Consider the following 26,258-nt stretch of genomic DNA (forward strand, 5'->3'; position numbering starts at 1 on the left):
GACACTGAATCCCAAATTGCATAGTAGCTCACTCAGTGTATGAGTGTGTTTGTGAATGTGGGCAAATGAGTGACAAATTGAAAAGTCCTTTCACCAGTTCACTTACATATCCTGCCAGTGTGCATACCAACACCATAAACAGAGAGATAAACATTTATATTTCTTCTATATGATGAAACAGCATGTAATTCATGTTATTATCTCATTCTCATTTTTCTGAGGTAAGAACAGGTGGACAAGCCTCAACGTGCTACTCTCTGATAATGATGTGTCACATTCAGACACATCACTCTGCCATCAAATGGATAGATATCTAATATGAAAACACATTTTCTCCATCCCACTCCTCCCCTATTTATCCCAAGACTTATTTTTCATAATTTTGCAGTAGGCGGAGACAGGCTCAAACAGTGAGTGTAATTAATCTTTAAGTAAACAGGGTAAATCCTCTGCATCTGAAATTAGAGGGGATGGGATGCTTGTCACTGATGCAGCACCACTTAATAATTCAGGCTGATCAGAGGCATGTGTTTTACTCCACAAACATGACAAATGTCACATTAAACTCAATTAAAGGACATGAATTCACTATGGAGGGCTGCTCAAATTGTGTTTTACCGAAGGATCCAGTTTGTTTATTTCATTTTTTCATGTTCATTTTCCAGTTATGCTGTGATATCTTGTCCTATCTTTTTCACATGGAGCCATCTCCTGCCTTTCCTAATTGTGATGAACATGTACTTGTGTTTAGCCACGGCTGGTTGATTTTTCTTCTGACAGTTTACAGAGGCAGTATTATGAAAACCATTGTGTGCAAGCTATTGTTGTAAGTTCCTATACAGCTGTCATTGATATGTGAGATATTGCTCTGAAAGAGAAGCATGTTAATGAGAATGAAAACATGCAACAAACTCTTGAAACACACATAATTATGCATGCTCACATCCGCACAAACACACAACTGCTCGCACACAAAAAACTCCCACTTACACACACATTAATGTGAATTTATAAACACCTTATGGAGATGCAAACAACACACCCCTCCATCTCATTCGCAGGAATTTTATTAATATGCATAGGTGTTTGTGTTTCTGTGGGGGCCGACAGTGTATTTTTGCATGGCATACTGATGGAGCGACAACACTGTCTGAGTTCCATTGTCACTCATATGGTGTTATGAACTCAGTCACCCTCCCCCAGTGGAAATTTGCCTTTAATTAGAACAGCAACACATTGGCACAGCAGGCAGGGTCGCAGGGGAAGGAAAGGTGCATATGTGTGCATGTACGTGCATGCATGTGTGTGTGTGTGTGTGGCAAATAAAGTTCTACTGGCAGAGTTTAAACACAAACAAAGCAAATGAGTTAAATAGAAGATCATTTTATCCAGTAGAGAAAACTATCGGACAAAAAGAGTGTCTTATTATCAGTGTGGCTGTATGCAGTATATTAGGGCTGCAACCAATCGGCAACTACCAGGCCGAAGCCAATGCAGAGGTGCAATGCCACCGATGGCCGCTAGATGCAGGCTCTGAAAAGTCCCTGGCTCCAACTGAATCCTATTCAAAAAGTTTAATGATATCTGCCCTGATAGCACAATTTAGCTAAAGTAGCTAACGTTAGCCCAAGTGTAGTATTAGCTTCGATCTGAGGTAGCAGGGCGTGTTTCTAGAGTGTGAAAGGAAACACCTTGTACTCCTTATTTGGAAGGTCCTGACTCCAACCGAAACGATGGTGCCAACAGTAAGCAGCAACTCTTGGTTTCAAACTGGCTCCAATGCAAACCAATGGCTGACATCATACCTTGCTACATCCATCTGTAGATACAGTCTATGGCTGTAATTAATGATTATTTTCATTATCTATTAGTCTGCATATTATTTTCTTGATTAATCAATTAATTGTTTTGTCTATAAAATGTCAGAAGATAGTAAAAAATGACCATGGTGATGTCTTAAAATGTCTTGTTTTCTCTGATCAACAGTCAACAATCAACAGATATTAAGTTTACTATCATGTATGATATCCTCACATCTGAGAGGCTGCAACCAGAAAATATTTGGCATTTTTCAAGTGATCATTTGATTATCAAAATAGTTACTGATTAAGTTTCTGTCAATCGACTAATCCATTAATCAACTAATAGTTGCGGCTCTAACATATTAAAGAGCTATATGATTCAAATCATCTTTGAGTAGATATTTACAGATATTTACATACTGAAAACAGTCACTATGTTCATCTTTTAATGCAAAGATTGTTTCTCTTTACTGGCTCAGATCCTTCAGTACTTTACTGTAACTGTAATAGATGTGGAAGTCATGACCCCTACTCTGCTCTCTGCTAACAAGCTCTTTGTTCCCTGTTCTCTGTGCTAACTTCACTGCTGCATCATTTACTCTGATAATCCTTGAAATCCTCCTGTTTATTCAGTTATCTGGGAGCAAAGGTCTGGTAGTTGTGGTACTTTTGGACTTCTCTGAGTTCACTTGTTATTCAAACAGGCACCCTATTCTTTGGCTGTTCTGGTATGGTGGGTATTGATACTATCCAGTTTTCTTGTATTCATTCCAAGCAAACTCATTACGCTTTCATGAACACAACGCTTCAATATAGTAGTGTTATAGTAGTCAGCGAAATGGAGTAGCAAATAGACATTTATATGAATATCATGCAGTTAACCTCCTATTGTATAGAGAAGAGAAAAACCCGAAGTTGAAATCAAACTTTAACCACCGAACTGTGAAGTAAAACGTCAACATCTTTCGTGAGGAGACTCAAATAAACTCAAATAAAGTCAAGAGACAATTGTGAAATTACACTTGTTGGTTGTGTTGCTCAAAGCCCAAGATTCTTAGTACCAAAGGTGTACTGTAAAAAAAAAAATAGTGAGCTAATGTTAGCTACTATTATTCAGTCACGAATGACTAGTTTTCATTTTATGTTATTGCCTGAATCAGCTCTTCCACTGCTCCAACAGATTGGTGTGTTTCTGTGATGGAAACAGGTTTGCTGCAGTGTTTTAAGGGTAAAGGCTTGATTCAGTTCAATTCAGATTTTATTAAGGACACAACTCATGGGGGGGTCCATAGCACATTAAAATACAAAGTGTAAAACAAAACAAAAACGAACAAACAGTTCAGGGTTGGTCAAAACTGAAATAAAACCGTTAACAGAATTAAATAACCTGCACATACATCTATATGTAAGATATATAAGATTTGGCTTGCACTGCAGCTTCTTGGAGCTTTAAGCAGCAGCCTCCTACTGTCATTATAAGCCGCTGTGAGTCTCTGCATGCTGCCTTTCATGTAGCTCCACCACAGGTGGGCAGTATAGTGGGGTACAAAAAGATTTAAAGAGCAAGATCTTCACAGTCACTGAACACATAAATAAATTTACGAGCCAACATGTTTGCTTTACAACTTTCAACACTGTGTAAATGTCCCTATCATCTGATAAATCATTAGTTATCTATAATATAATGGCCCAAATATTTAGCCTCATTACACTCTTTAAGGGCAATGCCAGTCAGGAAGAAATCAGGAAATACTAATTTTCTGTCTTCTCTACTATCAACTATCATAATATTACTCTTATTTGCATTATAGCTGATGTCAAAATCCATACCATATTGTGAACATACCTTCAATAACTGTTGACGACCAGCACTACATGGACAGAAAATCACCAAATCGTCTATAAGTGTACATAAGGTGGTTAATGATAGAACTGCCAACTATACATATATGTTGCACATCTTTTCAACTGCAGTGACAGATAATCCATATAGATGTTAAAAAGTAAAGGAAACAGAAAACTGCCTCGTCGATCTCCATTATTCACATGGAACGGCGCAGATACAGAATTTCCCCGTCTAATTTGCATCATCTGATGAGCATATCAGCATATCATTCTAACTAGAAATCTAGGAGCACCTTTTTCCACATAATTTATTAAATAGTTTTTCAAGATTTTATACGGTCAAAGGCTTTAGAGGCATCAATAAAACACATAAAAAATGTGGAATTTTCTTCCTTTAAAGCAAAAATGCACATATCAGTGCCATGTTTACATTTAAAGCCAAACTGGTTGTCAGAAGTCAGGATGTATTGTTTCAGCCTATTTAGTAGAGACCTCTCCAGCTCTTTGGTTAGAATGCTGGCTGTAATTCTCTGAGCTGTTTAGTTTACCAGCTTTATCTTTAATGACAGGCACTAGTATAATAGATACAATAGAGTCAGGTAGAATAACATGGACTACTAACCCAGTAAAACAAATAGCAAGCAAAGGGTAGCAAAGGGAGTTTTTCACCAGCAAGTTTTGAATGTTCAGCAGTTATATCATCCATACTGGATGCCTTATTATCTCTTAGCTTCATGACAACATCTTGAGCTTCTTGTGGGATGACAATCACATCCTCATTATTATCTATGTTGCCCACACTAAACGAGTTGCTTTTAACACAGTTGAACAGATCATAGTAATGTTTCTGCCACCACTGAGCCTCTTACTCCATCAATATTCGATGGTAGTGATGTTTTACAATTATTCATGATTCTGACTTCTTTCCAGAAATCATTAGGACTATTATTTTGCAACTTCCTCGCAAGTGAGTCAGATCTCATTGTATTCTCATTCCTTTTAATAAATCGAAGGGCATATTTAAAATTTGCATTTGCACATTTCTTATATTCAAATAAGGGGCCATGTTTATTTCTGCCTGATTCTACCCATGCTTTAAAAGCCTTTCTAGCCTCAGCATGAAGCTCTTTTACATAGCCAATCCAATCCAGCTTAGCATGGTACACATTGGACTTATGTTTATAAAAAGGCCTGCTGGAGATAAGGAGAGACTCCACAATGGAATCATATATAAAACATAACTCATCGCTATGTTGTGGGTTCTTACAATCCATATCACAACAAACAGTAGCATCTTTTGGTAGTTCAGTACATCCCAACAATGTGTCAGTCCGAGAAATGTATTCTTTAAGATTCTCCTGTGTTAAGTTAGACGAGTCTAATTTACCTGCATTTATGTTGATAGAACAGGTATTAGGGATGTGCAGAGATCCCAGTATTTGTATTTGTTGAGGCAGCAAAATTATTTGTATCTGTATTTGTATTCAAATAAAAGTGGAAAGAGGCTAAAAAATCCTGTTTTTGTTTTTATGACACTTTTAATTTTAGAAAAATAAAGTGTTACAATAAGTGTTCATGAATAAACTACCTTACATAGGAGGTCCCCACATCTTGAACTGGAGTCTCCCAGATCATAGACGACTGTGCTGATTACTGAGCTAAAACTTTACTCATTGCCTCATTGCAGACAGACCTCTACCTATTTATACACCCATAACACAGAGACTGCACACCGTGTAATGTGTAGGGAGGAATTTCAAAGGCAATTCTTGCTTTGCATTTTTCATTTATTGCCTATTTCTTACAACCTAACTTTGTGGAAAGGAGAAGGTGAACAACAAGTGATGGAGAGTCCCTTGGGAGCACTTTGCTTGTGTCAGTAGCTCAGCTTTATCTCTGAGGAACACCCCCAACAAATAATTTTTTAAATATTTGTATGAAACAAATATTCATATAAAACCCACTATTTGCCGAATAATGTATTTGTATTCGGGCACACCTCTAATAGGTATATTGCCAAAGTTTTTCAAAGGGATTGCCACAATCAGAAGATTTGTTTTCATCCATAAAGGAAATCCATGCAATTCTTTTGCATCAAGACACATGATTTGTGCCAATGACCATTAGCAAACCATATTGACACTGTCGATCTTTGAAGGAAAGTCCAAAACAGTGGAAGCTACAGTTATACCTTATTAGCAGTGATGCACCATCTACTTTCAAATCAAAATCAGAACAACTTTATTGTCTACCCTTGTTGCACGAAAGTAGAAACCCATCTTCTTTCTCTTCTTTTTGGGCCGCAGGAGGATTTTTCGTGCAAATTACTCGAGTTACTATACGTTAGCCACAGCATGGCTGGAGAGAAGCACAGCCAGCTAGCTTCCGCTAGACTCCCAGCCAGCCCTGGCTCTACGTGTGAATCCAGCCAGAACACCAAGCCCCAGTTTGTTATTCAGTTTAAAGTGGGAAGAAGCAGCAGGTCTGTCAGGCAGCTGAGGGAAATGGAGCCCGTGGAGGAAGCACCGGGACCGTCAGGGTGAGACAGTTCACACCGCGGCCAGGCGGCAGAGGAGAAGGCGATGAGTCTGAGGCCAATATTTCATTTTAAAGCCTTTATTGGCCAATACCAATGATGTGCCGATATTATCATGCATCCCTAATTACATTACTAACCATTCACTCATTGGCAATAAAAAACAATTAGTAGATGTAAATTGCTTCACAATTCTACATAAAGAACCTTTAAGCAAACTCAGTAATCACATCACTCCATGCTTACAGAATACAACATTAAACAACAACAACAGAGATCTTTGTGACACGTGTGTAAGTTTGGTGAAAATGAAGAAGACAGGCCTGATGTAATAAACTAAGTCAGAGACGATTGTCAGAGCAGTTCAAATCAGGACCAGTTGAGACAAAGTGTGTGTTGACTCATCAACAGCATAAAATATATCAAGCATATTAAATTCTCCACCTCCACCTTTCTTTATCTCTTAGGATTCATTCAGTAGGAGAGTGATGCCCCTACAGGGAGATGAAAGGAGGAAGTGCTTTGTAAATGAGTAACCTCTATGCGCCTCACTTCAGCCATTGTTCGTTAGGAGAGGTGAGTGTGTGTGTGTGAGAATGAGAGGGAGAAAACTGGTGTGAGTGTTTTTGTGTAAATCACAGGGAAACAAAAAGAGAAGAAGAAAAGAAAAAGAGAAAAGGTGAGTGCTTCTCTGCCACTGCAGTTTTCTTCTGAAGTATGTGTAGACATGAGGGCTGATGTCTCCCGAGAGTCTACTACACATTAGACCCAGGCAATCACACACCATCAGGCCTCTGCACATTAGCTGCCTGAATCCTAATTAGATCCATTCCTATGCATACACACATTCACACACACAGTCCATAAAAGAATCCCCTTATGATCACATCTGATGCCAAGCAATGCAAATCAGCTCATAGTTCAGATTCAATGTTGGAGCTGCAGCACAACTAGAGGGAATAACATCTAACTTGATGGTCATATTTGAGATTTCAGCGGTTCTTTTGTGCTTGGGTTTAGTTATTTCAATTTGGCTTAATGTCGTGCAATTGCATGATTTTGTGATCAGATTGGCAAATACACAATGTTTTCTTTTGAAATGGCAGCAGTTGAGGCATTATTGTTGCCCAATGAACCAAAGAAACATACTTGTAGATATCATGAATACTTCTGCTCTGTTCATTCTCCATCTGTCCTCTTTGTCCTCACATTTAAAATGTCAACTAATCAAATCCAGATTATAGTAACTTCCACATTTGAAGTTATGGATTGATGTGATGAACATTTCTTCAGTGTCCACATGCCGGACGCGACTTATCATCCTTCAAAGGGTTCCTTGTTTTTAATCTCATTGCTTACAAAGCCCCCAGCTCAGCTCTCTGTGGTTGACACCACATGGGTTCAATGGAAAACACTTGTTAAAAGACTGATTCTGCTACATCAGCCAGTGATTCACGACAAAGGGATCCACCAAAATATGAAAATATGTGCTTTTCTTGTAGGTAGCCATAAGTAAATACATCTTTACAACATCCGGTATACGAGGAAAGCTGAGTTTGAACAAAGTTCACTGCGATTTTTTTAACTGCTTCTCAACTTTTTGCCTGGTTTCCTTAATATACAATATATGGTCTACTGTGGTTACACTGTTTTCTGTGTTTAGAGAGTTCACATAAGGTACAAGAGAGTCGCGAGATTGTTTTCTTTTAACTTTTTCTGATCAAAAATATTACAATTTTATTCAAGAGGAAATAAAATTAGTGGTCTAGATGGTTGCCAGTAGGGTTGGGTAATATGGATAAAATCCTCCATCACAATACATGTAATTTTACATAACACATCAATATATGATCATGATATAGTACACTTTGGGAAAAATCTATTAAGAAACTGTTTATGGATACAGTAAGGTAAGGTATTTTTGGTTAATCCAGTGAATTTAAATACCTGACAAGTCAAGGTACTTCTTCAGTAATTGTAAAGGTGTGTTCAGACAGAGCAGCTGTATGCTAGCTAGCAAAGGACACACTGACCATGTCAGTTCTTTCTGTTAATTCTTTCCAGTCCTTCTCCTTTCTTGTCTCTGTATGTCTATGAAGCAGAATTGTAAAGCTCCGGGATACACGAGTTGAAACATTTTCAACTCACATGGATGCGTTTATTTGCATCACCCCAGGCTAATTTGCATCTTTCCAATGACTTTATATGCAATCTGCCTGAACACACAGTAAGAATCATAAAAAATCCAATATTACCCAACAACAATCCTGCTGATTGGTTTGTAATAAAGCTATAATACATTTAGAGGTATCAAGGAGATACAAATATATAAACGGTATGGCAAAATCTCAAATTTCTATTTTCTCGTGGTCATACCTGAGTCCCTGAGTCGCCAGTACGGTGAAGCATTATTCAGTGATGTATTGCCTCACAGATCTGATGCCATTTAGCCCTATTCACATGGGACTAGTATTACCTGGGGACCTCTAGTAATTTGTAATAATTGTGGATCTGTGATCTTAATCCCATCTGAATCTGCCATGTCTCGTAATTTGTAAAGTAAAATTCCACTGCAAATTACCTACCATACTTCACCAAACACAGAGGTCATGCGATAATATTAGTCCCGTGTTTTATGTTATTGTCAAAATAAGGACACTTAATAGGGCCTGATCCAGTTTTGAGGCCATCACCGTACAGTACTTTCTTCACAGGTCGTCCAACCCTTCTATACACTTGGTCCAATCTCCAAAGTCCTGTACAGACGGCACCGGAGCAAAAGGTCTATGTGAATATTTTCCCAAACGGTGTGGTTGTATACCATTTTATCAAATTGGTAACATGGTTCACTCCACACAGCAATTAAACTGATTGTCTCTTCATGTGTCCAATGCCTGTTTTTCTTAGAAGCTGTTGCTCTTGTCGTTCAAGACATGGTTGCAGAGGAAAATCGTGTACAGGAAGTGGAAACAGTGCAAATGCACAGCGCAAAACATAGATGTGGGGCAGGTCTAAATCACATGAGGTCCCCAAGTAATACTAGTCCTGTGTGAGTAAGGCTTTAGTCTTCATCACAGTGTTTATGTTCTCATATGTCTGTGAGACGCTGGAGCCAGCAGCAGCAGCAGTAGTATGAAGTGTGAAGTGTGTTTGTATGTGTTTCTGTGTTTTCCATGCATGGATGCAGAGAGGGATGGCGAAATTATCATCTCTGTCTCAATGAGTCCAAGCTGGCCTCATGGTGACTGAGCCCGGCAGTGGCCATCTGGACTGGCTGGCAGTTCCCGGCTAATGGAGCGCAGGCTGGCGTTTTGGCTGGCAGGATGAGTCTTCAGTTTGGATAATGACTATAGTGATGAAATGGGGTGTAGATTTTGAACTTGGCTGTGAGAACATCATGCAGTAAGTAGCTTCCATTGCTGGTTGAGCAACATCTTGGACACTGGAGCATAAATAGCACTGTGAGTAATAACTAGCTGCAGGATAATGTTGATGGACCTCTTAATTAAATCAAACCTGCTACTCAAATCTAGTTTTGTTGTGCTACAACGGTTCAGTTTGTCTAATGGAGGAGCTATACTTAAGATACGTTTAAGAGCCCTGAAAGCAAGCTTTTAAATTCAAAGGATAATTTATGTTTGGAACCCGACAAAGCTGTCCAATTACTCCAGTGAGTCTTTTGCCAGCAGCATAATCAATTCAATGGGAAAAAAAATCTGCCACTGCTAATCAGGTTCATTAATGTAATTATTGATCCAAACAACACACTCTCCTGATGGGTTATTATAACTATTTGCTTGTTGTCTTTTACTCAGGTTTAATCCTTGAATTTATCAAACCAGCCAACAGGGAGTTTTGATGTTGGCAAATATGTCAAGGCTTTAAAAGAAGGCTACAGAAGAGAGTTTAAAATAGAACATGAAGAGCAAAGTGGGAATTTACTGTGGGAATGTAATGTACAGCATGGTTTCCACTAGCTTATAGGCTTGTTTGTCTCTGTGTTAGTTAGTATGGGAAGGATTCAGCAGACCTCATTTGAGGCAGGCAGAGAAAAGACCAGCTCAACAAAAACAGGGGCCTGATACCCCTCCGGCGTTGCAGAGGTCACTGTGGGAGGCCTCTTTCGTGCTTATCTTCTTTTTCTCTATTTATCTCCCTGCTGCTGCCTCTTTAAATTACTGGGTGGTCCTTGGTGGTTTGTGGTCTTCATATTTCTCTCCAGTATGCTTTCAAACAGAATGCTCATATTCACAAACGTACACTACACACACGCATACAAACCCTCAAAATATGAATTTTCATTTCATTTTTTTCAGAGACCACAGCTGAGACATAATACCATTACTCTCACAGACTAAAAAGGTTTCAACAGATGTAATAATTTGGTGTTATTTTAACTGTTGGCCAAGTAGTAACAAGAAATTGCAGTAAAGAAATGCCAAAGGTATTTTTACTGTAATGTAGAAATTTGTCCATTAGAGTGAGTGATGCATCTTGGCGCCAGTTCCTTAATACCCAAATATATGGAATACTTATAAAAATTAAAATGTTTCCAAACATTATGCGTTTATGTTGACAGATTTTTTTCGGACAGTTTGAATTTGAGGATAACTGAAACTTAAGGCATCTGAAGCATCCCCGGAACAGTTTCTGTGACTCATCTAAGGCTCACCTCCCTGCGTACCCCTTTGCTATGCAAATAGCTGCTGAGCAGATGACCTTTTTCACTGGAAATAACAGGCATGAATATGGAAATATATGTATCTGGTGACTTTGACCAACAAGCAGGGGTGCATAATTGTACTATCATCCACCCACAAAGCCTGAAATTTTGAGAGTGTGACCTCCACTGTGATTGTTATGCCTAAAGAGAGAGATATACTTGCAGACTGTGTGTGGTGGTCGTGGACCGTGGAGGATACTGATCAAAGCTCAGGGCAACAGGGAGAGTCTTAAGAGGATTGTTATGCTATGCCCTTGTGTGTGTCTTTGTACCTCTGTGCCTGTGTGCACACAGTATGTGCGTATATTTCTGCTGGCACGCTGCTGTGTGTGTATATGGGTACTTGTGCATCTGTGTATGTCAGTGTATCTTTATGCACCTCTGCCTCCATATGTCTTTGCATATGTCCACACTGCATATGACTTTGCACATCTTTGTCTTGAGATCAGAGATGGTCATAAAGGCATGCACGGCGTATGGAAACGATTTGGCTCGGTGGAGCAACACTATAAAGTAAAAATTTGGGAGACAGATTTCTTTGATGTGTAAAAACTTAGATGATATACAATATAAAAAGTATAAAAACCATCACTGCTATTGTCCATTGAGGTTCACCTGTTTTAAGTTGCATTTGCATGTGCTTGTGTCCTCTTTTATGTCAGTGTACCTCATCACAGACACCTACTACTTCAATCATGTCTGCACTGGTCCCTTCATCAGATCCTCACAAGCAAAGCCAGCACTAAGAGCTACATACTGAGAGCCAGAAGTCTTTTGGCGAGTGCGGTGAGTAAATGGGACTGATTAACAATGAAGCAGCACAGAGAAGTTAGACAGACAGATGGGAGTCAGACTCATAGAGAGAGAGAGAGAGAGAGAGAGAGGTTGTCAAGCCAGAAACAGAGCAAAGCATAATCACACACACTCCTGTCCAAAGCTGGATGGATGTGACTTTGAATTCTCAACAGGGTGACCACTACTGTGGTGTGTGTTAGTTTGAGCGAACGGAGGAGAGATGGAAAAAGATTCTGGTGCTGCTGTAGGTCGGGTTGCATACAGGTGAATAGACCAATGAATATTTTAAAAGAGTAAGCCAGTTGAAAACACATTATATGACTGAGATGTGCAGACAAACACTCAATCCCAAATGAACGCACATTTATTACGAACTGTATGCTCTCACTGACATGAAACTTAAGTATGCAACCAACCCCTTTATTGTGTCTCTTCTTTAATCAGCCTAAAGGCAGAAAGCATTTTCAATCACATTTTTCACTTGAGCATCTCAAGCACATCTGATACGATCTGACAGATATGCTTATATTTGCATCAATATAGCTGTCTACACAGGCCGTGTAACTGTACACATGTATCCACACAGAGCCACAACCCTGTAGCATTTGTATTTTTTTGCATTTTATACATGTGATTATAGTGACCTACACTCTATACTGTGGCCCTGAACGCATGAAGCTGCTGCTCTGCTAACATGCTGCTTTCACCCATAGCGTATAGTATGTAGGCTCTGTAGGCATTGTGTCAGCCAACTTCCTCAATGTCAGCACTCAAATTCTCTGTTATCTGTTCCAGCTCAAAGCTAATCGCCTAACTCGGGTAACGAGTTAGTTCACTTCCCCAAGTCCAATAAACTGCAGGACAGAGCCGCTAACGTTAGCTTAAACTTTGATCACATCCAAGGTTTCCACACAGTAGAGAAATACAACAAAGTAGATGTGCTAGTCATTGACTGTTTTTTAGGGTTTTTTTCTGTAATTAACCCCACATTCTAATGTACCAAATTGGCCTGATCCTGAATGTAAGACGACCTTAGCCAGTAATTCAAACAACGACAATTTGATTTGAATCCGTAATCCGGTTGCACTTGTCACAAGATTATTTCCTCCGTGGCAGAAAAACATGTGACACGAGCCTTTCAGAAACTCTGAACTGGCTGAACAAAACATTTTTATAGCTAACTGATACACTATAAACAGACTTGGAGACACTTGCTACCCTAGAAACATTAAAACTACAATTTTTGTCACGGGTTCACCGTCTTAGTGACTATTCATGTTGTTCACCTGCCTGATCTCTAACTCTCCTGTCATTGCAGATCCTGCCACACCCATCTGCCCTGCAATCACCTCATTCCCCTCACCTGAGTTTCCCCACCCATCTCCTCACCTGGATCCCATTTGGCTCATCAGTCATTCCCTATATATACTGGTCCATATTCACATGCCCCTCGCCAGATGGTCTAGCGTGTTTACCTAGCCTTCCGGCATTTCTATACCTACCTGTTTGCTTGCCTGTTACCTTAGATCCTGCCTGTTTCCTGGTCTTGGGTATTGCCTTAGTCCCTTGGAGTTGTCTGCCTGGTTTGTGACCCTGCTCGTTTTTTTGGACTGATTAAAGTAATTTGGACTCTGCTCCTGTCTCTGGTATCGTGCTTTTGGGTTCTGAGGTTCTGAGACGTTACAATTTTAAAAATAAAACATTGTCTTATAGTGGCCCAATATGGTAGTTAGTTAAGGATATGCAAACTCTACTACTGTTCAGTAGGTAATGAGCTAGTTAGCCAGTCCTGCTAACAACTGCAGCTTACTTTAGAGCAGATAAACACACTGTTAAAAGGCCTTACTTGCAATTTTGCTCGTGTTTTACAAAAGTTTAAAAAAGACGCTAGCCTCGACCACACACTACGTCCCCATGCTGACTGAACTACCAACAAAACTAACTGACTTGACTACTGTACCTAGTTATGGTTACTAAGCAATGATTGGACATTGCTGTTTGCTGGAGGGATTTAGCAAATGGTCATTTCTCCTCTCTTGCATCATAGAAATGAGTTTCCTCCATTGACCGTATATATAAATATGGACGACACGTCTCCACTTCCTACTGCTATGCAAAAGTGAAATCAAAATATCTCCTTCCCGTCTTGCTTGTGTGATTTGTGTCATTTGGAGCCAGAGTCTGCGCAGTAGAGTTGATGATGGCCCCCACAGCCATCCCGCCGTCTGACGGAGGTTTATACCTAAAATGACAGAAACCATCTTTGGGAAAAATTTATTTGATGTGTACTTTGATATTTTAGTTTGGCTCTTGTCCCATTCGCTAACCATAGACTGTATATAAAGTTGGACGTCATGACAGCTCCCCAAAAGTGAAGCTAAAACACCTGGATCGCCCCCTGGTGGCAGGCTGCAGTATAGGTCATAAGTCCCGCCCCCTCCATGTTATTGGATGGGACATAAGCCAAACTAAAAAATCAAAGTACACGCCAAATAAATCTATACTGTCATTTCAGGTAGTTCTTATCATGCTAATGCTCATTAGTTATTTGACAATATAGAAAGGAGTCTGACGTCATGATTGACAGCTGTCACAGCCTCTCTCAAACCTCCGTCAGGTCTCGGAACGGCTGTGGGGGCGTGTCCCGTGGGCCGTCATCCCGGAGCCCGTCTCTAATGCGCAGACTCTGGCTCCAAATGACGTCACACAAGCAAGATGGCAGCTAGAAAGGAAAGGAGATATTTTGGCTTCACTTTTGCATAGCAACAGGAAGTGGAGACACATCATCCATATTTATATACAGTCTATGCCGCTAACATGGAGGGGGGTGGGACTTATGACCTATACCGCAGCCAGCCACCAGGGGCTCTCGTGACGTCCTTCAGTCAACGGTGTCCTCGTATTAACAATTTGCTTATTTTACTGTTAATTCAAGTTCGACAAAGTTGGACAAAACAGCTATATATGCATATCCACATAAACCTTTCTGTATGCACACAAGTATATACAAGTAAAAAACAAAACACACAAACACACACATCCACACTCACAGACCAAGAGAGCTATTAGCCCTCTACAACCTGTTGCTCTGGAAATGTCAAGACACCATTACGTGGAGCTGTATTGTGGTTTTTGCTCAGCTCACCTTTGGTATTTCCTTTTGTGTGTGTGTGTGTGTGTGTGTGTGTGTGCGTCTGAGATGCCAACAGGTCCAGTGTTATGGTAATGTTCATTTTGATAAGCCGGCACTGCGGCTTGATAGACAGGGCCTGGAACAATAGGAGCTCTGGACCCATCGCTCTTGGCGGCAGAGCGGGGACACAAAGGAGACATAATGAGCAGAGATAGCATTGTGATGGGAGGCTGCAGATGAGAGAGACTGAAGGTATTGTGTGTGTTAGTATGTGTGTGCCTGTATATGTGGGTGTGTGTACTTTAGGGAGAAAGATAGGGTGTTGGCATGGGAGGAATCTTGTATGCCAGTTTGATTGTGTTTTGCGTGTGGGCATCTGTGTGTGTGTGAGTGATAGAGAAAGAGACAATATGTCCAAGTCTGCCCATCAATCATTTGGTTGACAGCCTGTTCTCAGCACAGTGCGTTTATGTGTGTATGTGTGTGTGTGTGTGTGTGTGTACATGGAGTGTGTGTTACAGAAATACACAAAGCCTCATAACGGGCTGATCAATGGCCTATTCAAGGGTAATGAAACACCAGTCAATATCACCACCCACATTCTGGCTCATATACTGATGACAGCCTCACTCCCACCGTCTCTCTCTCTCTCTCTCCCTCTCGCTCTCTCTCTCTCTCTATTAAAATCAAATAAGTGATCCCTCTCTCTCTCTCTGCCTCTGTTTTACTTACTGTCTGTCTCTCAACCTTTACCTCCACTTGTTTCTCTCCAGTGGGATGAAATCAGAGGGCACGAGACTGTCGACCAAGCCAAAAATAATGGCTGCATTTAATACATTAAACCATAATTGTGAATGGCCTGTGCTTCGATGTCTTCATATAATGTGTAATGTACTTAGTTGATGCATTATATTCTAATGACTGATTCCACTCTCATATACATCCATTGAGTATGAGGCTATGGATCTAAAGTTTAAAGAAAACTGCCTCCCAGCACCTCTAAAGCTCACTAATTATAACACATGTCATTTGTTTAATACGTACACAAATATAAATGTACAAATAACAATGTGTGGTTTTAGGGGGAATATTGAGAATATTTCTTGACTAACAACTACAGTATTTATCAGTCTGACTGACATGACAACAACAAGACTCAGAGAAGTTACTGCATCTGGCTGTCATTCTCCAAGACATATTAGGTAACACTTTATTTTGTAGGTCCCTTAATTTTATAGTAATTTCCTGGAATTTTTCTATGTAATGATTAGTTTTTGGGGCATTTTTTTACAGAAAGGGTGGTGCAGTTTGTTACAAAGTATTAGAGATAACAGAAAAATACTGTTTAGTTGGTAAGTGCACTCTCATTATATTTGGGTTCATATAGAGCTGTTCATTTGTAAAAAAAAAAAAAAAAAAAAAAAAAAAAATCTTAATAAATTAGACTCATGGTTTGGGTTAAAATGATCACTTAAAACATGGTTAGTACTTCCTCAAAGTAAGGCAACCTTCACCATCATGGCAACAGTAAACACCACGTCATGGTTTATGGTCCTGACTCGTGGTTGGACACATGACATTCCCCTGGGTCATAATTACTACGGCCGCTATATGGTGTAAACATAACTGCAGGTCGTTTTAGACCTATACTGTCATTTTTCTTGTGAGGATGGGCTGGTATTTTTGGACTGAACCAGGCTGTTTCGCTAAGCTAAGCCTCCTGGCTCTAGCTTCATAATTAACGGACAAACATGAGAGAGATATTTATGTTCTCATCTAATTCAAGACAATAAAATGTGGAACTATTCCTTTCAAAGATGAACATGTAGGCTGTTGTTTCAATATGCCTTTTTATTAAAATAAAATGGTAAATTTCTCTCTTTTTGGGGGTGATAAGGAGGTGTTAACTGGTCATTCCTGTGATTATTTGTCATACAGTGGGTTTCTTCCATTAAATTGGTAAGCAGTGGTGGTATGATGGAAAGCTCTGCCTCTTGCTGTGTGATAAAGAGCCTTTGCTACAGTATTTTTCCCTGGAGGTTAATGTTATATTTCATAAAAGTGTTCTTTGAAGTTAGCAGGTCTGTATTTCAGGTGAGGCGGTGAACTTCTACTATTATACAATATAGGATGAAGTAAGATACACCAGGGGCCAGATACATAAAACTGTGTAGATTCATTACTAAAACTGTGTGTACGCACAAAGCCAGAAATATGCATACGCATTATTTACATGAGATTCATAAAGCTGTACATACTGTAATAATGTTCTGTTTTATAAATCTCAGTCATTGAGGATCTTTGTGTACATGCACGAGCCTCATTTCCACTCTCACAATTAGCCATAAATGGATGAAGACACCCTGAACCAGCCGTTTTCATATCACTTCGCTGCCTACACCACCTGTCTGTACACCTGTCAATGAAACAAAGGGGAAAGAAGCGCAGTTTCACCGACTGTGTTGCACCGGTGAGGTTCTCCAACAGCAGAACAGCTGTTTGTGAAGCATTTTATACCGTCCATATCATTAATTCATCACATCGACTGTAAACCGTCGTCAGCAGTGATATCTAAGAAATGCAATCAATGATCAATGAATGTAGTGCTCATATCTAAACCGACTTAGAGGATTAATAAGGATAAAATAAAAAGAACATTAATAGCAAAATAAAATGTTGACTCATATGTAAATTAAAAGAATGAAAAAATTAATCACTCGATTAGTAATTAATCAATGTTACCTTAATAAATGTGCCTTTGATTGGCATTTTATAAATCCCTGTGTAAACGCAATATATATATATATATATATATATATATATATATATATATATATATATATATATATATATATCATAATCAGTGTAGCTGGTTATCAACCTAAACAAACAACATTTTACTAAAAGATTCTGTCTCTAACTTTATATTTCATCTTCACCTCATCACATCACCTTCAGATCGCTTTAGAAACACATGTGTATGCCTGGTCTGAAGAATGCGTGAGGTGAGTCGTATATATGGTTTTTGTGCATACATGTGTTTATGCATCTGGCCTCTGGTGTTCATGGATCTGAAAGTGGTTTTGCCTTTCCCTTTCTTGGTTTAGAATATAAATTACTTATAGTGGAGATTGTGCAGGAAAAAAAAAAAATCTGCTATTGGAAGCAGGATTAAATCAGGGGACGTGTTACAAAAAGAAATTCACTGCTGAACTCAGCAACATGCCTCCTTCCAGTGCCGATCCACCCTGGGTGCTTTTCCCGTGCAGTCACTCGAACCTGGTTACGCTGCAGAGCTGCAACTATCTTAATGAAGCTGATAGTTTTTACCACAGTGCTGTGATTCTCAGTGCAGCTCAGTCAGGGGGACACTTCACGCCTATATAACTTGATATTGGCTTGTTCAGAATTTACATTAATAGAGATAAACATGGTTCTTTATAAAGCTTAATGTAAGGAATTGAATGTGCAATATTGTGAAAATTTTACACTGTTAAACTGGTGTCTGTGCCCAAAGGAAGTAGAAGAAAAGAAACACTTGAGTGGTTCAATACATATGATTTCAATGACTAAAAAAAGTTAAAAAAAAAAAAAAAGTTATGAGGACGGAAATGTTGAAATGCAATTTATTTATGCATTTTTATTGTGTTGTCCTGTAAATTTTTGAAGTTAATGTTCTTTGCTTTCCTTCCCCTCTTTGTCTAGGTATGGGAATAGACGCCACCCGTACATTTGTCTTTACAGAACCGGTATAAATTTGTCTCTATCAATCTGATTAAATAATGGTGCAGTGCTTGGCAACCACTGGGAGCAGGCCGTCATGTTAAAAATAGACCTCCCTGTCTGTGCCGAGGCGGCGATCTTCCCTTTCTCATTTACTCTGCACCTCTCTGTTGTGATATTATTAGCCAGCCAGAGGAGCGGAGGATAAAGACGGGTGTGAACAAGTGTTAAAGGGTATTAAAAGTGTGCATTTAGCACATACCAAATGAGGCATTTTGCAGGATGATTTGAAGAATTACAGGTTGATTACAGCGTTACCCTGCTTATACGCTGAGTGACCAGACAAACAGAAACACCTACATGATGTAATGCATTGCAATACTGCAGCACTGCAATACATTGTTTGTTGTTATTGTTGTATTACGGTGCAGTTTGAGGCTGTTTTTTGTGTTTTGGTGTTGTATTGTATTTGAATGGCATTTTAAAAGGCGTTTGTCTTATTGAATAATAGGTTTACAATTTTTCAAGTCCGTCCTAACACAATAGTCAAGTGCCCACATGAACGCTGAAGCAGGTTTTGCTCGCTGTAATCTTTCCTCCTGCTCATACTGTTATATTATACTATTAAAAGATCCCCTCCAAATGTACTTACAATGTAAATGATAGGAGACAAAATCCACGGTCCTCATTTTAAGAGTTTTATTTAAAAGTTTTTCTGAGGATTATGTGAGGCTTCAGCCCTCTGAGTTAATCAAATAAAGTGGATTTATTGCACAGCCTTTTTAGTAAAGAAATTCCCTTTTCTGTGTCTCGGCAGACAGTGTTTTCCTGTTCAGCTGCAGTGGAGGGATAGTAACAAACAAAAGAGGGAATTTGGCACTAACTTAGAAACATATTAACTTGATTTGACTAAATTGGACGGCTGTAGCCTCATATTAGCTTCAAATAAACTTTTAAATAGATTTTGGAGGAAGGACAGCTGTTTGTCCTCCATCACTTCCATTGTAAGGTCATTATGGAGGGATCTTCTAATGGTCAGTATGAAGAGGAGGAATGATTACAGCAAGATACATATGTGTCAATTCTCATTTGGGCTCCTGATTATTGTTTTAGGACAGACTAGAAAAATTGTGAATCTACCTCTTAACCTACAAATATGAATAACCAAAACACATGTAAAGCAATCCAATGCAACAACACTACAGGCTTTAGCTTAGAGTAGAGTCAACATTTAAAACATTTTTATAAAGTTACAGGACTGTTGTGTTGGATTCGTCATCACAATTTCAGGACATTTTGTACTATTGATTTTGTGTGGGGTTTTTTTGTTCATTTTTGATTGCTTGTCTTTTTCTTTTCAACACATGCAAAGAAATCGAATAAAAACAATAAAATCCAAAGTTTCTCAAAGCTTCAATATGCAGTTTTTTCCCCTGGAGACAGTAAAGTGTGATGTTTGTCTCACCTTCCTCACATTCAGATGAGAATTCTGCATTTTCTCCAACACTTGTTAGTCATCTTGTTGAGCTGTCAGCCTTGAAGCATAATAAGAGGCAACTGAACACCACAAAGGTTGGAAGATTTGCCCCAACTGCAGAAAAAAAAGAACATAACTACATAAACATAAACAACTTGAGGCAAGTCAAGTTTAGCCAGACTGAAAAAACAAACCACTGACCACAAGATACTTCTCACTATTGAATGTCAGTGAGAAATAGAGTAACCTAATATTCCCTGAGTCTTTGTCTGTGTCTGCTGCTCCAAAGTTTACACATAAAGATCAACAACTCTTTCCATATAATGTTGCCTTTTCTGTTTTTTTAAATCTATTTTTATATTCCTTATAACTAAGTAAAAATCCAAGTCAGCTGTTTCCATCTTTGGTAAATCTAAGAAGCTCAGTAAGTACATTTGTGTAATTAAACAACAAGCTTCGCTTCTTGCTGCAACATGTAAATTATCTTACAACAAATAGCCAAGAAGCTTAAAGTTTGTGATTAGACATAAGACTATTGTAAACAAATGATAGCTCACCTTCTCTCTCAGTGATAATTTATTTACTCCCGCCTCTTCCCTTTTCTCTTGCTGCTTTCTGCCTGTCTCACTTTGCCTCAGTTTGTTTTCTGTGCTGCTGGAAAAAGTGAAAATTATTCATGAAAACCAACTCAGAAATGACTATCTCCAGCTGCTTTGATGCATTCAGGCATACAGTATAACCCCACAGTCAGTCCAATCTTTCCTGTCACAAATGTTCCAGACACGCTCTCATGTTTCCTGAAAACCAGGAGACACAACAGAGACCGTGTGAGAAACCCTTCTGTCCATGAGAACTTTGACATTTTCAAAGACAACCCTCCTCAACTGTGGGAACCTGATACACTATAAACAACATAGTCAAAAATCTGCCTACAGGAATAACTACAAGCTAAAGCTACTGCATGATGCATCCATAGTGTTGCTCATATTCTGGTTGATTAGACTTCTCAGGAATGTGTGAGTGTGTACAGGCTAATGTGGTATTTATGCACAATATAGTGACCTCAGAAATTCCCACAGTGGAACGAAACTGTACTGTACTGTGCATGAATAGAATAGCAGCTCCTGGCTCTGTGACGCTCTGTTTGCTTTGTTGCAACTCTTTGGGCAGGAAAACGTACACCATCATGATATTTTTAGGTATATAAGATTTGGTGACCTCAGCAAACTCCCAGTGTGGCTCCACTTTACATCTACAAAGAGGTGTAATCAGCCAGAATAACACCTGCGTGAGCGTGCAGAGCTTTTAAAAACCCCTGATACACAACTGGTGTACAGCACCGTTTCTGCACCACTGTCTCAGTCCACATAGTCTGCATTCCAGTTATTGTCTTGAGGGATTTATTTACAGGGTCACAGATAGAACCACACAAAAATCTGTCAGACAGGATATTTTATTTATGAGTGATGAATTCAACATTGTTGTTTTTTTTAGGTTTAAAGCCTTTAAAAACGCATTTTTATAGGTCTTTTAGTTGTGCCATGATTTAGTCAATTTTACAGTCACTTTCCAGACAAATAGTTTCAACACTTGGGTTGATATTTCAATTATAAGCAATATTATAATGAATTGATGTAACGACCCTTTAGACCACAGATTTCCAATCAGATACAAGTGTCCCTTGAGTACTTGATAACATGCTCTGAACAGCACAATAATTAGTGATCTCATCAGCGTTAGCTGATTATTCTCTACTTGTTCAAGAGTGACTTCATCTTCTAAACTCCGTTTCCTGTAATCACTTGGATCGTGGCAACATGACCCTCTGAGAGCCAAGTGGCATATTGCCCATGTAGGAGAAACTAATCAAGAAAATAGGGGTTGACTTGTAATTTGTCCAGTCAAAACCCTGCTGACCTGCAATTAAGGTGCTGTGGCGAGGTCATTGCCAGAGTTTGATGCTAGGCTGTTTAACAGCAGTATTTACTGCGGTCACTTACCTGGTTTGAGGTGTTTACTTTTGCCAGCTGGCTTCAGTTACAAAAACATGCAATTACTTAGTATTATTGTTTTTATTCTTTTGTTTGTTTTGTTTTTCTTTGGTATTTTAACTTTATATGAGCACGAGTTCTTACAGAGTACTTCATAAATAATCAAAAATTGCTTTACAGGTATGGTTTTGTATATTTTCTATATTATACATCGTATAAGTGAGTCTGAGTGTGCATGAATGTACAGAAGCACATTACAGACCTTATCTCATAATGACTTACTATCTCACAATTACAACAAAAGGTCTTATAATTAAAAGAAAGGTATCTCATGATTGTGAGATATTTTCTTGGCATTATGTGAACCAGATCTTGTACAAGATCTTTTCTTGTGATTATGAGATATTAAGTCATAATTATGAGATACAGAAGTCATAAGTATGAGAAAAGGCCTCCAGTGGTTTTTCTTCTTTGGTGACTGCAATGTGCCTCCATTCAAAAGAGCACACTCCTATTTAAACACTTCACTGAAGAGATGCTGCAGACTCTTGATAATCAACAATCAAGATGAGCCTGTCATCTATTCTTTCTATTCAAGGACCCGTCCTGATGACATTCTGAGTAGTAAATAGTAGTAAATTACAGAGCACAAACCTAAAGGCTTGTCAACTTGTTTATACCATGTGTCATCCGACCACATCTGAAAGCAAAAGCTTGCTGTCATAGAGTGACGTGATAATTATTCATATGGGAATAATACACTTTTGGACAGTCTCTCCTTGATGTCATTCATAGTGTTGTATAAGATGAGTGACAGATGTATTTACAGTATGTGAGGAGTGACAGAAGAGAGCTCGGCAGTGTCTTGAGACCTCGTGTTTATCAGTTTCGGAAAGTTGCGAAAGTTGTTGTAAGTTGCCTCCCAACTTCCCACTTTGGAAAGGTGTTATTCAATCAATATTCGATCCAATGACCACTTTGTTTGAAGCATACTGACATCTTCACAACATTTTAGTGTAAAGAACACAACAAACATAACATTATAGTATAAGAATTGAAGGAAAATATGATTATTTCTGTCCAGACTCTGAGGTTAAGAAGGTATGACAGGAAGTTGTGACTTGTACTTTGTTTTTCCTCTTAACACTTCATCGGACAAAGACATTAGGCTGAGGTTGACATATACAGTATGTGTGAGTTAGCACGAGTGTGCAACAGGGAGCTAAATTTCTATAGGGGCTAAATGACCTGCAGCTATAGTCTGATGTATAGTATATTTACTGTATACACACACACACTGTGACACACATCTGCGGCAGACACATTTAACCACACATCCATCTACAAGAGCCAGATGAAGCAGAGGTATTTATAAGGCAGTGAAATGTGTTTCTTGTCTTTATTAGTGGCTTTGGCACCCAATCTGGGCACCTTGCGACAGTGATGGAGCAGTCCATCTCAGCCAGATCGTAGAGAAGGGGGGTGGAGCGGTGGTGTGAGGGGGAAATAGAGGTGGACTGACCCATATCCTGAAGAGAGAGATTCATTTCATTATAGAAGTCCAGGGCAAAAAAAAGAGAGAGAGAGAGAATAAGAATCAGAGAAGGGGGGGTTGAGATTCATTTTATTACAGAACCCCAGTGCAGAAACCTGTTCCCATGGTGACAGATTGCCACAGCAACTGCCTCTGATGTTCGGTGTGAAGCAGTGAGGCTCTGTGCAAGACGCAGCCCTCTGATTAAGTCGGTAACATATCCAGATACGCTGTCCAGCCTTCAAACTTAGATCACACATGCACACACATTCTTGCATAAACACATTCCTCTCCTCTGTAGACTTAAAGTCTGCAGGGGACACATAAGGCAGAATATCACACACAGAGACAGTACTAAGCATCTTTTTTCTGTAATTAAACACACATAAGAAAAATGCTAATATACAGTGTACATCATACAGTATAATGGTCATGATCATTGCAGGTGATACTGATGAAGACAGTGTTAGCAGCTGTCATTAGCACATCAGTGGTTACTGTTTCCAGCTGCAGTGGAGACCTGCGTTACCCAGCCCAGTTCAATTCAAACATGTGTATGCCGACTTACAGACATGGTTGAAATGCAAATGTATGACAGAAGAAAGATTCTCACAGCGAAACTTAAAGCTAATAAAAGGCAACGCATACCAACACCCACACAAGACCTTTTTCACAGCGGACACTTTGACATTTCACAGCAGGAAAAGCACAGGTGTAAATAAATAAACAGTGTTGGGCAGTTATAATTACATTTTTCAGTAACAAGAACTGTAAAGGACTTCTGGAGCGCTGTGAGCAGTCACTGAGGCTATGCTAATGCTAGCTGTTGATGGTCAGTAAATAAACTGTATCCTGCCTGCTTGTTAAACCACAGATGTCTCATTTTCTATTTTTACATGTTTTAAAGGTGCAGCATGTAGAATTTACTGACATCTAGCGGAACAGACTTAGCAGAAATTAAACATAATATTCATAAGTATGTTTTCATTAGTGTATAACGACCTGAAAATAAGAGTCATTGTGTTTTCATTACCTTAGAATGAGCCCTTTATATCTACACAGGGAGCGGGTACCCTTCCATGGAGGCTGCCATGTTGCATCACCATGTTTCTACAGTAGCCCAGAACGGACAAACCAAACACCGGCTCTAGAGAGGGCCTGCCGTCTCCGTTTCAGCTCGGTTTGGGAAACAATCATGGACGAAGGAGTGAAAAAAAAAACTGCAACCAAATGTTGTTTCTTTTGTCGCTACGGTCGATGAGGAACCTTATTGTGCTCAAGTTGGATGCAGCCACAAGTTAAAGGTAACATACAGTCGCTGTTGTGCTGTTCTTTATTCAGAGTTGATAAGGCCGATATCATATTCTGTGAGAAAACAAAGTACCACAAAGTTTGTTGCAGTGCAGAGTTTCCATTCTGTCTCCATTCTTTCTAACGATCCTCACCGGTCACGGATTGATGCTGCAAAGCCACTCAGGCTGCAGCGTCTCTCTTTCAGCTGCCACTGGTGCTCGCTTCCTTCTCCATACTGTGTTGTGTTTGATTCCACAGCATGATATTCAGCCTCATAAGTCATAACAGTAGCGCCACATCTCTGACATCTCTGACACTTATTGTAAATCTAGTTTTGTTTTGTCTGTCATTGGAATCACAGAGTTTGTCTAAAGGAAACTCAGTGCCATGAAGTGTGTTGCAGTTTTCGGTTCTGTCTCTATTGTGGTGCATCTGCCACAGACACCACACTAGCCATCACCTGACACCGGTGTGGTGTAGTTTCATTAGAAGTCATTGGTGTGCTTAAAGACAATATTAAGCTATGCAGATTGATTTTACAAGTTTATAAGCAATAAGGGCTAGTGGGATACAATTTGTATTGGTGTAGTTATAATCTCACGAACCATATTTAATCACACTGTACATATAGAGGCACAGTAGAAGAATCATAATCATACACTGGAGAAATTTGAGTGTGTTTGTATTACATGTCATGTTGCTTGGGTCTGCATTAAAGTCTTCACCTTTTAGAAAAAATACCCTCTGGAAGAGATCAAGAAATAAGGGTGTAAAATGACTAAGAATAACTAGAATAAAATAAGAGGCCAGAAGACAACTGGACAATAATGGTATAAAGTGATTCCCAACACTTATATATAAAAAATTGGACACAATCAGGAAGAATTATGTGGGCCGGGATATGCCCACAAACAGCTCAAAACATGGTCTGAAGAGTTTTTGCCAGCAACGAGTGACGAGGAAAAAAGTAACATAATAATTGGTCAAAAATTAGGGAGGCTGGATGATAAGGTGTGGCCTAAGCTGACCCAAGGACATAAAAACAATGCCCCAGAGAAAAACCTTTGGAGCGATTTGATACTTTGTAAAAAGTGCTACTCGTTCCCCTTTTTTTGCCGGCATTAAAGAACACTTTGCTGCTTGGACCTCTGACTCCCTTTTTATTAAGAGAGAGTTTTTTTGCTCTGATACATTTTTCTGCAACAATTCGACACAACACCGGCCAATGCTGCTAAACCTCTTCGGCCACAGCGCCTGTCTTTCAGTAACGTAGCTCAGGTGGTCGCTTCCTCCTCCGTACTCTGTTGTGTCTGATTCCACAGCACGATATTCAGCCTCGTAACAGTAGCGACATAATGTTGGATCTCTGATTCCAACATTATATCATGAAACTAGTTTTCTTGTGT

At 39.3% G+C, this 26,258-nt stretch overlaps 2 long non-coding RNA genes across 2 annotated transcripts; one reads left to right on the forward strand and one right to left on the reverse strand.

Annotated features, from left to right (window-relative positions):
* Nucleotides 1–5,684: 5,684 nt before the first annotated feature.
* Nucleotides 5,685–11,481, forward strand: LOC122979719. The gene is made up of 3 exons (XR_006402907.1): nt 5,685–6,186; nt 6,651–8,990; nt 9,091–11,481. It is a non-coding gene; the product is annotated as an uncharacterized LOC122979719 (long non-coding RNA).
* Nucleotides 9,039–25,418, reverse strand: LOC122979720. The gene is made up of 3 exons (XR_006402908.1): nt 25,318–25,418; nt 24,702–24,706; nt 9,039–9,050 (listed from the first exon to the last, which is right to left on the reverse strand). It is a non-coding gene; the product is annotated as an uncharacterized LOC122979720 (long non-coding RNA).
* Nucleotides 25,419–26,258: the final 840 nt, after the last annotated feature.

This window comes from Thunnus albacares, chromosome 3, assembly GCF_914725855.1.
Source record: "Thunnus albacares chromosome 3, fThuAlb1.1, whole genome shotgun sequence".
Lineage (NCBI taxonomy): Eukaryota > Metazoa > Chordata > Actinopteri > Scombriformes > Scombridae > Thunnus > Thunnus albacares.